Below are 11,568 nucleotides of genomic sequence, written 5' to 3'. Positions count from 1 at the left end.
CATTCATCCACGTATACGGATACCTAAGTGACTGGACATGACAAGAACTTTATTTGGGTCCTGAGGAACTGGGATACCTGGAGTGCCCTTGACTTTTCTACTTGGCTTTTTGGTTTCTTAAATGTATTCCTTACGAGTAGGAGGTAATGCATTAGTGATATTGATAATTCTCCTAGGACATTATTTAGGCATAATAGCGCATCGACAATGTTCCATGTCGGCGGGTATGCGTTGTACGTTGAAGATGGGCGAGGGACATTGCAGAGCTCCATCGGTGGACGCATACGCGCTGACATGAAGCACTCGACCTTTTCTAAGCCCGAACTAACATACTACGTGAATTATCTATAACACTAACGTTTATATAGCGCTTTCTGACGTAACCATTACGTCACTGGTGAGCTCTATGGCGAGGTTTAACGTTCATAAGCTTAACAATAGGTTTTGATGGACGCCGTAATGAAGTTCCCCGATGAATTTTCACCATTTGGGCTTCTCCAACGTGCACCTATATGAATCTAAATACACTGTAGTGTTCTTACAGTCCCCCCCCCCCCCTTCCCCAGCAATGCGGCCTCCACGGCCTAGAGTCGAACCTGCCACCTCGAGCTCAGCAGCGCAGCGCTAATTACTGAGCTACTGGCGAACTAATAAATCACCCAGAAAGGGAAAACAGCGCTACATTGATCCAGCGCGCCGTTTGTCATCCGGAATAGCAAGTCAGATAGATAGATAGATAGATAGATAGATAGATAGATAGATAGATAGATAGATAGATAGATAGATAGATAGATAGATAGATAGATAGAGATTGATTGATTGATTGATTGATTGATTGATTGATTGATTGATTGATTGATTGATTGATTGATTGATTGATTGATTGGAATTTCATTCCTCCCCGAACGGACTTATTCACCCTTCTCCAAGTGGGGCCAGTCTGCTCTTGTTTATCTTAACCTACATTTTACATAATAAATTCACGTGGCTGCTTTTAAGATTTGGTGCTTCTTAAACATTTGTGTTTGCGTCATTCACTTGAATCTGAAAGGAACTCGGCTTTATTAAAGATGTTCCAAAATTTCTGTCTTGCATAAAGCGGTGCCAGAAAGTTAACATGGTAGCGCAAATGCGGCGGCGCCTATAGTGGATACATCACCTATGCCCTGGTTTTGTGCCGTAGTACATTTTCCGAGTGTGCCTGGATGATGATGTTTGATAAGCGATGCAGAACGAAACGATAAAGTATAGGAAGGCTGCCCAACGCCAGCCGAGCGTGGTGAAACGATGGACCCACCGTACATGGCCAAGCAGAAGCACCCCGGAAACACACGCGCAACGCCATATTTGAGTCGGCCCACTCAAGCGCGTCAGCGCCACGCGGCCAAGGCGAGTGCAACGCATTTAAAGCAGGCGCCATTGCTGACTAAGGCTGCTCAACCGTTCTCGCTTTCCGCGCAGTGTCGAGTCCGACGGCGTGCCGCGCGTCGGAGGTGTGTGCGCGCAGTTCCACCGAGAGGCCGCGGACTCTTCGCCGTCTTCTCTGCGGTGCATGGCACCGAGAACGGCGGGCTTGTTTCGCGAGCAAACAGCGCCCAAACAAGCCCCGGAGGGGCGGCGGAGAAGCGGGGGAGGCGGGGAGCCGTTCCCGTTCGAGCGAGACGACAGAATCTATACATGTCGTCGTCGTCGCTTCTCTTTTCGTTCCCCCGCTTTCCAACGGCCCCTTCTCCTTGTTCGTACGCGCAGCCCGGGGAGGCTCGACAAGCGGCAGGCTTCGTCGGACTGCCATTGTCTTGGCCGTGTCTGGCTGCCAGTGAAAAGCGTCGCTGCGTGCGTAATTGGTGGGCCTGTGTAATTGCCAGCGGCCGTTAACGACGGGCATCGACTGGCAGCGGCGCGCACTTCCGGGAGGACACGGCCGCGTCGAAAGACGCTCGGTCCAGCGTGCTCCTCGCGAGGAGGCGGGCCGTCGTCGCCGTGCAAAATCAATGCTTCCAATGCCGCCCCCTGCTTTCTCGCCGCGGGCCCTCAAGAAGAAAAGAATTACAGCCGAGAGGGCTGTTAGTGGCCGCTCTGGGCGCTCGAGCACACGGCGATAACTACGTGGCGGCCGCCTTGACGGTGTCATAGGCGTCCGTCCAAAAGAAAGATAGCGGTAAGGCGCCGGCTTTTAAAAGCGCATTCGTATTACCTCCGGTACACTGCTTCCGACACGGCCTCGGCGAACTTTACGCTAATGAAACGACCCTGTCACAACTAACGCGCAAGAACGGAACCAAAAAAAAGAAAAAGATGCAGTGCCGAAACTTGGCGGTACGGACGCCTTACTCCAACAGACAGTGGTGATCCTTTGACGGCGCACGCACGTGCACGTGACACCGCAAGGAAGCGCATCCCCACCACGACACTTACGCCAAAGGTGTAATCACCGAAAGATGCACGATGCAGTCGACGCGCCGTGCTGTTGTCTTTGTATTCTGTGGAGGAGGAAAAGGTATACTTTCATGATGCTGAGGAGTTAGCCGTAAAACACAGCGGGGGGAATGGGTGTGTTTCCGTTACTCGAGTCATAAACGAGGCATTCATAGCATACAGGCGACAGAAAGGGGCCCCCGCTCCCGTCTACACTGCGAATGTGCTTCGCCATATAAAATCGAAAAGTACATATTGACACCAAGTTTACGCCGACGCAGCAGGAGCTCCAGTTCAGAATGCTGCACGGACGGCGCGTTCGAATGTTCCCACGTTGCATAAAATTAATATGGGGAACGCAATTTGTGTTCTGTTTTATTTCAGAACGTGCCTACGCCTCCACTGCTATCTCTTCCTCTTGATGTTAAAGTGCCGCACGCATTATGCGGGGTTGGTAATCCGTAATATGATCGGCTTCCACCTGCGCCAAGTTGTCATTTGGTCAACTTTCATTTCAGTTTTCCTTACTATTAATGCTATTAGCATTCTTTGAGAACGTCCCCCAATTTTCGGAATGCCAGTATCGATCCACGTGTGTATATATGTATATCCGCGCCTAACCTCTTTCCCGCAAATTGAGTCAGTCCATGGTCAAATGGGCAGAGCATCATGCAGCTGTGCTGAGGCAACCGGAACTGTACGGCCTGCGACGAGACAGGAGGCATCGAACACTTTCTGTGGGCGTGTCCGCAATTCCAAGATGAAAGGGGTGCATTCCTGGAGAATCTGCAAAAAAAAAAAAAAATAAGGAACTTCCGCATGCGTGCCTGCGACACTTTGTGTTCCCCGAAAGGTCAGTTATAACCCGTTTACGACTGGCCTGTGTGTTGAACAATTTATGTCGTGCCGCCAAAGCAACGGAGAAAGCCCAGACGTTCCAAGTACGCCGAGCCGCCCGCAAGCGACCTCCAGGCCCCCGCTACTTTGACGGCATACTGGGTGAACCGTCCTAAAAAATTGGAGGACGCTTAAGCTTCGCCTTCAAGAGTGGAACGCGACAGCGTTGCCGTCGACCCGCCAAGGGGTGTACGACAATGCGCTCAGACAGTGATCACTTACGAGGCGCCCCGCATCGGACTCTGCGCCCACCTATCACGCGGTGAGCGTCGAGCAACGCAGCGTTCGGCGCGGCAACGACACGCGCGCCTGAACAAACGGAACGAAGCAAAGAACTCGGTGTCTCGGAGGGGGAAACGATCTACGCCAGCCAAACGTCGTGATCGGCACGGGCAGAGAGATAGATAGATAGTAATCTAAAGAAAGGAACGGCGCTTGATTCTGCAACCCGTGTGGGAGCACGGCGAAGCGTCGTCAGGGGAGAGGGGGTCGGGGACGCGAGGCGCCTGGCACCGGTCCGCGCACAGCCGCAATGCGCGCACGGCGCGCCACCTGTCGGGGCAGCGCCGTACATTGAGAGGAGGGGGTCTATTGTTTGCCGCAAGATGGCTCTGCGTGTGTGGTAAGCGCAGAAGAAATGTAGCGGAAACGTACTTCGCTATTCGTGTAAATGCGACTTCTGTAAGTTACATGCTCATAATTACCGATATACACCGCAGTATAACTTTCTACGGCTCGTTTCTAAGGCAACACCGCATTCACTAGACGCGCTTTTGTACCGCTTTCAAGCATCGAACTCGTGGCTGAGTGGTAGCGTCTCCGTCTCACACTCCGGAGACCCTGGTTCGATTCCCACCCAGCCCATCTTGGAAGTTGCTTTTTATTTATGAAGTGCCTGCCATGATTTATCGCTCACGGCCAACGCCGCGGACGCCGACGCCGACACCCGACGCCGACGACACCGGCTTTTCTGCGACACGAGCTCCTTAACGCTATCGCGTTAAAACCCGCAAAGAGACTTCAGGTCTCCTTATCACATTCTTAAGAGAGACGAGTTTGATGGAAATGTTGCGAAACGCCGCAGTGATATTGTAAGAGACGCTGAGGCGGGGCAGTTGCCGGCCTTGAGCCCCAGGTTATAAAGCCGCCCCGTTGCTACAAGCCACCACCAAGAAACCGGCTTCGAAACCAACCGTTGCATCAACTTGAGTCGCTGTGTATGTAACACTGGGTACGGGTGCTCTTCAATGGACCTCTGTGACGTCAACTTGGGTCAGTGGGTATACGTGCCACTGGATATGTGCCGAATATCTTGTTTATTGGATTTATGTGTTCAGCCGCATTTTCTTTCTTTTCTTTTTGTTTCCTTTTTCTGGGTGTCCGCGTACGGCCAACACTTCTATATTTATCTATGTCCATTACTCCCTCAGCCACTCCACCACTGAAGCCTGCAGTGAGATTATTTGAATAAATGAATGAATAAATAAATAAATAAATAAATAAATAAATAAATATTGCTGAAATCGTTCAGTCTCAAACTTTTTTTATTATGTAAGCCGTACTAACCAATCCAGCGCAGACAGGTCACATTGCCCGTATCGTCGGTTGATCTCTTTCAGGCATGCTTCCACTATTGTGCAACTTATTGGCTGTGTTTCAATACTCGCTGTAGGCGTCTAAATAGGCATCTAAGCACACTGTGGCCATCTGAAGTGAAGCTCGCAAAGAAAGCTTCGCGAAAACAGCAGCGATGGCAAAACTATGTACGCTGTAAACACTGGGCATGCCCGAACGAGATGACGTTATGGCAGAATCCTTGGAAGCTCGACGGGAAGGCCATGTATGCGCAAGAAAACGTAGTCACGCTTTCTTATGCGCTCAATGTAATTACGTTGCGTTTTTCTGAGATTCGCACACGAAAAAAGTTAAAAATAGCGGTAATATGCGATTTCCTTAGCTTTGTCTGGTCGGCTCGAAGTGGCCTCAAGTGGCAGCGACGCCTTCCAGATGAGTTCCATTACTTGGGCCCGAAAATGTCTTTTCAGCTGTCAACGTATAGGCTGTCTCCGATGCTGGCCAAAATTGGAACACACCCGTAGTGTCCATCGCCACAGAGACAGACGCCCGCCTCGCCCCTCTCCACACGCCTCGCACGGGAAGCGGCATCACCGAAAGTGACCTACAGAGAGTTCGCGTCCTCACTTCTATTAATAGGAACACGCGAGCGCGTGGCCGGAAGTGCCATCCGCGTCGCCAGCCTGCTGATTACCAGCGCAGATACCACAGATACCGGCGAGGTTACGGGCGCGCACTGCAAAAACCACAGGGTTAGGTCGCATCCGCAAACGTGTAAGATATGATTCACGGCATCGACATGTGCTGCCTTGATCCCATATGCACGGGCAGACATCGCGATGACGCAGCTCAAAGCGCAAGCCGCTGGTGAGTGCTCCGCCGTCGCTGTCTGCGCTTCGAGATATATTCACAATATGGACGTCAGAGGCGGCTACGCGGCGCGCGCTCGTAACCGGGCCTGCCGTCTGCGCCGTTGATTTTCTGCAGAAGGTGCGGCCTGCCGCGAACTCGCATCTGCCCCGTAAGAGATTCTAAGTAACGAGACCGGGGGGTCTGCTGCGTAGGCTATGAACGAAATAGAGACAAGCTTGTTATTTTGTCGATTAATTTGATGCATAGGTAGTATATGATTGTAATCTCGCCTTTCTGCAGCCATTGCCATTTTATAGTGATAATTTTTTTACGCAATTGTTTTTTGCAAGCCGTTCGGCTGTAAGAAATGAGGAATGATGCAGCAGCGTGGAGCAACAAAGCAACCTGACTTTTCTAGTTCGCTTGGGAAAAACCACGTCAGAAGCACCCCAAATGCGTCTGCAAGAAGACGGAGATGACACCAACTCGCGCACACGTGTGTTTGAGTGGCACAAGAGGCTTTAAGAGGGGCGCCAAGAAGTGGAAGATGACTCAAGAAGCAGGAGGCCTTCAACAAGCAGGAATTACGGTGGCATCTACCGTGTAACGCTGGTGTTGTGTGCTTGCAGCCGTTTGACTGTTCGGATGATGGCCAGCTGCAGTTTAACATGTGAGAGGACAGTGTTTGGAGGATAAATAGTGAAGATTTGGGCCTGCGAAAAAATCTGCCCGGGAGGAGGCAGTGTTATACAGGCAATTACAGACGGGGTCCCTGCTCACCCCGGTGCTAGCTAAGCACGTGTGTCCGAGCGTGTACGCGAGTGACGTGTGTAGACTGTGCGCTAAGGAGAGAGCCACCGCGGCTCACATCCTTTGGGACTGTAGTAGAAATCCACGAGAAGCCAGTGAGAAGACGACGATCCCGCCGCGGCTAGAGGCTGCAACGAGGACCTATGACCAAGATACACAACTAAAGGCCGTCCAGCAGGTCTCGGCAGCTCTAGAGAGGCTGACGTAGTGGCCGCGTCGCGGTAAAAGCTTGTCCTCCCTGCGTGGAGGGAGCCTAACCGACTCTGCAGGCATATTTACTAAAGTTGTTCTCTCTCTCTCTCTCTCTCGAAAAAATCTGTGGAACGATGGCTGCTGAATTCTGATCAGAAAGAGCTGCACATGCACATGTGTCTGAATATCATCGCACGCCTTCAAACTGAGCCAGATTTGCTTTGCCGTTTCATTACCGCTGATGAGACGTTGATTTTTGAGTATAACACCGAATTCAAGCACCGGAGCTGTCAACGGAAGTATCCGTTGTAGCCAAGGCCGAAGAAAGCAAGGCAGTCCAATTCCAAAGTGAAAGTCGTGCAGTTCGTTCTTCTTTAAAAAGTATTTATAGAGTAGTAGTAGTAGTAGTAGTAGCAAACTTTATATTGCCGCTGGTCCGGACGATAAATCAGCAAGCTTACAAAAAATATTATGCTGCCTTTGCTTCGTTCCGTACGCGAGGTGAGGCCGGAGTTGTGGCGAAACAAATCGTGGCTGCTGGCATCGAGAGAACGCACCAAGTGACAACGCCCTCAGCGTCCGGCAGTTTCTGGCCAAGAGGAACGTCGCCGTTCTAGAACGACTTGGTGCCATTCTGAAAATTCACTCCAAGTGGATACGCCTTGAAAACTCACCGGCTGCAATTCGTAAATTTCCGTATGTGCCGCAAAGTAATTAAGAAGTTAATTAATTAATTTTAGTTAATTAGTAGAACATGTGTTCTGACTTCTCGTTAAAGTAATGCCCGCCTCTCTGAATAATCCGGCTCAAGAACTAGAATTATGTTAGCGGCAACAGGCGAATTCTTAAAAGTTCTGTTAAACCTAAAAATGATCTCCCCGTACATTTAGGATTTCTCCGGTGCTTGGGCGGCATCGAGGCCGCATCATACATATTCAGACAAACTTCTCTGAATGCATACTTACTCAAGCGCCACGCGCGCACTTCGCGGCAGCTTAGCTGAATGACCCAGCCTGTCCAGAGCGAAGCGAGAGACGTGTGTGTGTGTGTGTGTGTGTGTGTGTGTGTGTGTGTGTGTGTGTGTGTGTGTGTGTGTGTGTGTGTGTGTGTGTGTGTGTGTGTGTGTGTGTGTGTGTGTGTGTGTGTGCGCGCGTGTGTGTGTGCGCGTGTGCGTGCGTGCGTGCGTGCGTGCGTGCGCGCGCGTGTGCGTGTGTGTGTGTGCCTTGGAATCGGGGGAGGACCGAGTTTTTATAAACGGCTGTTGTGCGGATGCTCGATAACACTTTTCTAAGCAGTCATGTTAGACTGAGACACTTTCTTAAGCAGTCATGTTAGACTGAGACACTCTCTCAAGCAGTCGTGTTAGACTGACGTACTTTCTCTCGCAGTCATGCTAGACTCATGAACTGCATTTAAATACTGTAAATAAACCCTTATTCCTCGTTTTCGATGAGAAGCAGTCCTTGCCTTCATCAACGTCCTCAGCGTGGATAAGTTGGACGACAGCATGGACCAGCTACCTTCGAATTCATGCCGGACTCCAATCTTGACAACGGGTTACGAGCGATGGGATTGAGCCCCCAATCCTGACAGAAGACAAAGCGCAACTCGCCCAGCTTTCCCCACCGAGTGCAAACGCTGAGAGCGCTGCCGAGTTTGTGATTCCAGTCGAAGGTCTTGCTGGCGTCCCGTGACGCGAACGACGTCCACCGAACGGGTATTTCGCCGGTCTCTGTGGCGCCCCCGCGAGGACAGTTCTGCTGGGCTGCGCTGCCGCATAGTTTGGCTTCGCGGCTGCAACGGCAGCGCCAGCGACCGATGTGAGCTGATCTGATTTTAAAGCGCGGAACCGTGGGAGGGATGCCAAGGCCTCGGCGGTGAGGCCGCGTCCCCTTTCGCGCGCGCTCTCAGCCTGATCACGGGAAGCGGCCTAATCGGCGCCCGAGTCACGCTAAACAGTGACGAATATCGATGGTGCCACGAGCGAGGAAACGGCTGAGCTGGGCACAAAGAAACGTCGGTGCCGGCACGCGGCTTCGGAAAAACTCCGATCAATCAATCAATAATTTTGTCAAGGGAGAGTAATGGCTGGAGCGGAGAAAAATAATCTGCGCGAGACGGGTTAAAGGGCTGCGCTACGCCCAGCAAAGCAATATATATATATATATATATATTGAACGTTTATATATATATATATATATATAAGAACGTTTTCACGTCAGCACGCAGCGACAGCAGCCTTGAAGAATAAGCTCGCAAAAAAAAAAGAAAAAAAAAAGACCAGGCGCCTTGCGAGACAGAAGCCAAGCGGGCCAAGCAGAATACCGTGTTGCGTGCGTTGACGTGCGCAGAAGCTCGCCTGTGCTTCGGTATTTGTTGTTTGGGATGGAAAAAAAAAAAACAGCAAGCGATGTTTCGTCTTCTATTATTTCAAAACGTTTGAACAGAATGTTGATGTCGACAAGCGGGCACTCTTGTTCGTTCTTGTTCCCAGTTAGTCGCGAGCCACCTGCACTGCGAAGCTTTATTGTTGCTGTCGTTGCGTTCGCGCTCTCGCTCATGTAAAAGTGAGTGAGTTCTGGCATAGCCGTGCTCGGGGGACGTGGGGACCTTTCGGTTTTTTTTTTTTTTTCCGTAGCGCTGAGTGGTTCACAGTATCTAAGAAAATTAGGCACCCAGAAATAGAGAAATGGACACTCGTAGCTCGATTGGTTCTTTCCTGTCGTGTTACTCTTTCGTGCTCGATAAATGCACCGTCTGGGATCGTGAAAGTGTAAAATCGCACAAAGACGAGAACGAAGAGAGTGGACGGGCCGAGGCGCTCACTCACAAGTGAAAAATTTTCAGTTGTGAGTAAGCGCCTCATCCTGTACAATCTTTTCGTTCTCGCCGCGCCAGAACACACAGCCTAGAGAGCGGTGAAAGCAAAATGGGAGAGGCGCGACAAAAAATTTGCCGCAAACGTCTGCGATCGCGTATCACGAGGCAAGAGGGTTTGAGATTTAAAAATCTCCAAGTGTGCATGCCCTGCGTGGTGTGTGGAATTCGGACGAACGATTGAACGTGGGTCCTTGTCGTTCAACAAAGGATTCAACAAGGGATACAACAAGAGCGGAGAGTCCCATAGAGCCCAGTGGCCGAATTGACTGCAGCGCACCAGGCCGCCGACATTAATACCTGGACCACACTTCCGATTTCGGTTTTGGGCGCGCGTTTTGAACGCTAGCTGGAACGCGTTAGGCCGGCTGCGCTGATCCGTGCGGCATTTGTTTTTGTTTTTCTACTACCCAACTTTTGTGCGGAACCATGTTATTATTAAGTAAAAATAATTTCGAACGATGTTTACAAATCTCCATCGAATATGTGCCACGTGAGAAGACGCAAGACGCCTTGTGAAATGAGGAAATGTTTATTTTGCTTTATATAAATGCTCGTTCCGGGCTATTTGTGCATTCATCCAATATTGCGGCACCAGGTAAACAGCCGTAGTTCCTGTACGAAGCTCCACCGGACGACGTCAGCTGAAGAAAGTAAATTACAAGGATGTGCAATTTTGGAATTAACACCCTATAGGAATAATGCAAGCATAGCTTCTACATGCATAGCGTAGAAATACCCGACTATCATCCCAAACAATACCGTACCTAACATATCATGAAAACATCCGCTTTCCAAGAATTCCCCAATTCCCGGGCCTTAGTTCCTGCACTTTAAGAGCACAAATACACGGGCGACTGTGCGTTTCCAAAAGAACTTGACTTCAACCGACGCGATAGTACGCTACGTATACACAGAGGTGGTCACAACACAGGCTCTCAACCAGACCATGCATGCTAGACGCCCGCAGAATTCCTTCTACTCGCACTCAAGACAAATGCGTGGGTGAAAAGCCTGTTTTCAGTCGTTCAGAAGACATGATTTTCGAGTTGAAAGTGCCTGGTGTTTGAGCTCCTTGGCGTTTTTTGCGCGTCCTGCCGGCGCAAGCAACACACTCCAGCGTTATCACTCTTGGCAATCGCTCGTTGCGTTTTCGATAAGCGTGAGTACCAAAAGAAGGTATATGTTGTTGAGGGGTCATAAAAAGCGTCACAACCTTGTCCCACTCAGATTCAGTACACGCCAAAATAACTTTGTCACCACGGCCGAGCTGCTGTTCGCTGCGTCACGATAGGCGTGGCGAGTGTGCCTCAAAATTCTCCCAAAATGTAACAAAATTCACTACAATCATATTGGGGGTCAGAAAAAGCGTCACGAAATTGCTCCAGTAAGATTCAGTATACGCGAAAAAAACTGCGTATACACGGTTAACACGGCCGAGCTGCTTTTCGCTAACTTCGTCACAACTACAGGGATGGCGAGCATGTCCTAAAGGTATCCCAAAAAGTAACGAAATTAATTACAATAATGCTCGGGGTGAGAGAATGCATCACGAACTTGTCCCAGTAATGCTCTGTAAACGCGAAACTAAGTCACACGGCCGAACCGCTTTTCGCCAACTACGTCACAACACCAGGCGCGGCGAGCGCGCCCAAAAACTACCGAAATTAGTTACAATAATGTCGGATTCACAGAAAGCTTCGCAAACATCCAGTACGAGCCACTAACACGAATGCCTACAGACGCCTACACTGTAGAATAATTTACACCGTAAAAAGTGACAACGGGTGTAAATGTGTCTATAACTCACTCCCTTAGGGTATGCTTTATATGGATAACATCCTAAGGGTGCGAGTTATAGACACATTTACACCCCTTTTCACTTGTAAGGATGTAAATTATTTTACAGTGTACCTAGAGTTTTGGGTCCCCTTCTAAAACTCTATATTG

Source organism: Dermacentor variabilis, chromosome 1, assembly GCF_050947875.1.
Source record: "Dermacentor variabilis isolate Ectoservices chromosome 1, ASM5094787v1, whole genome shotgun sequence".
Classification (NCBI taxonomy): domain Eukaryota; kingdom Metazoa; phylum Arthropoda; class Arachnida; order Ixodida; family Ixodidae; genus Dermacentor; species Dermacentor variabilis.
Note: the sequence above shows the minus strand (reverse complement) of the source record.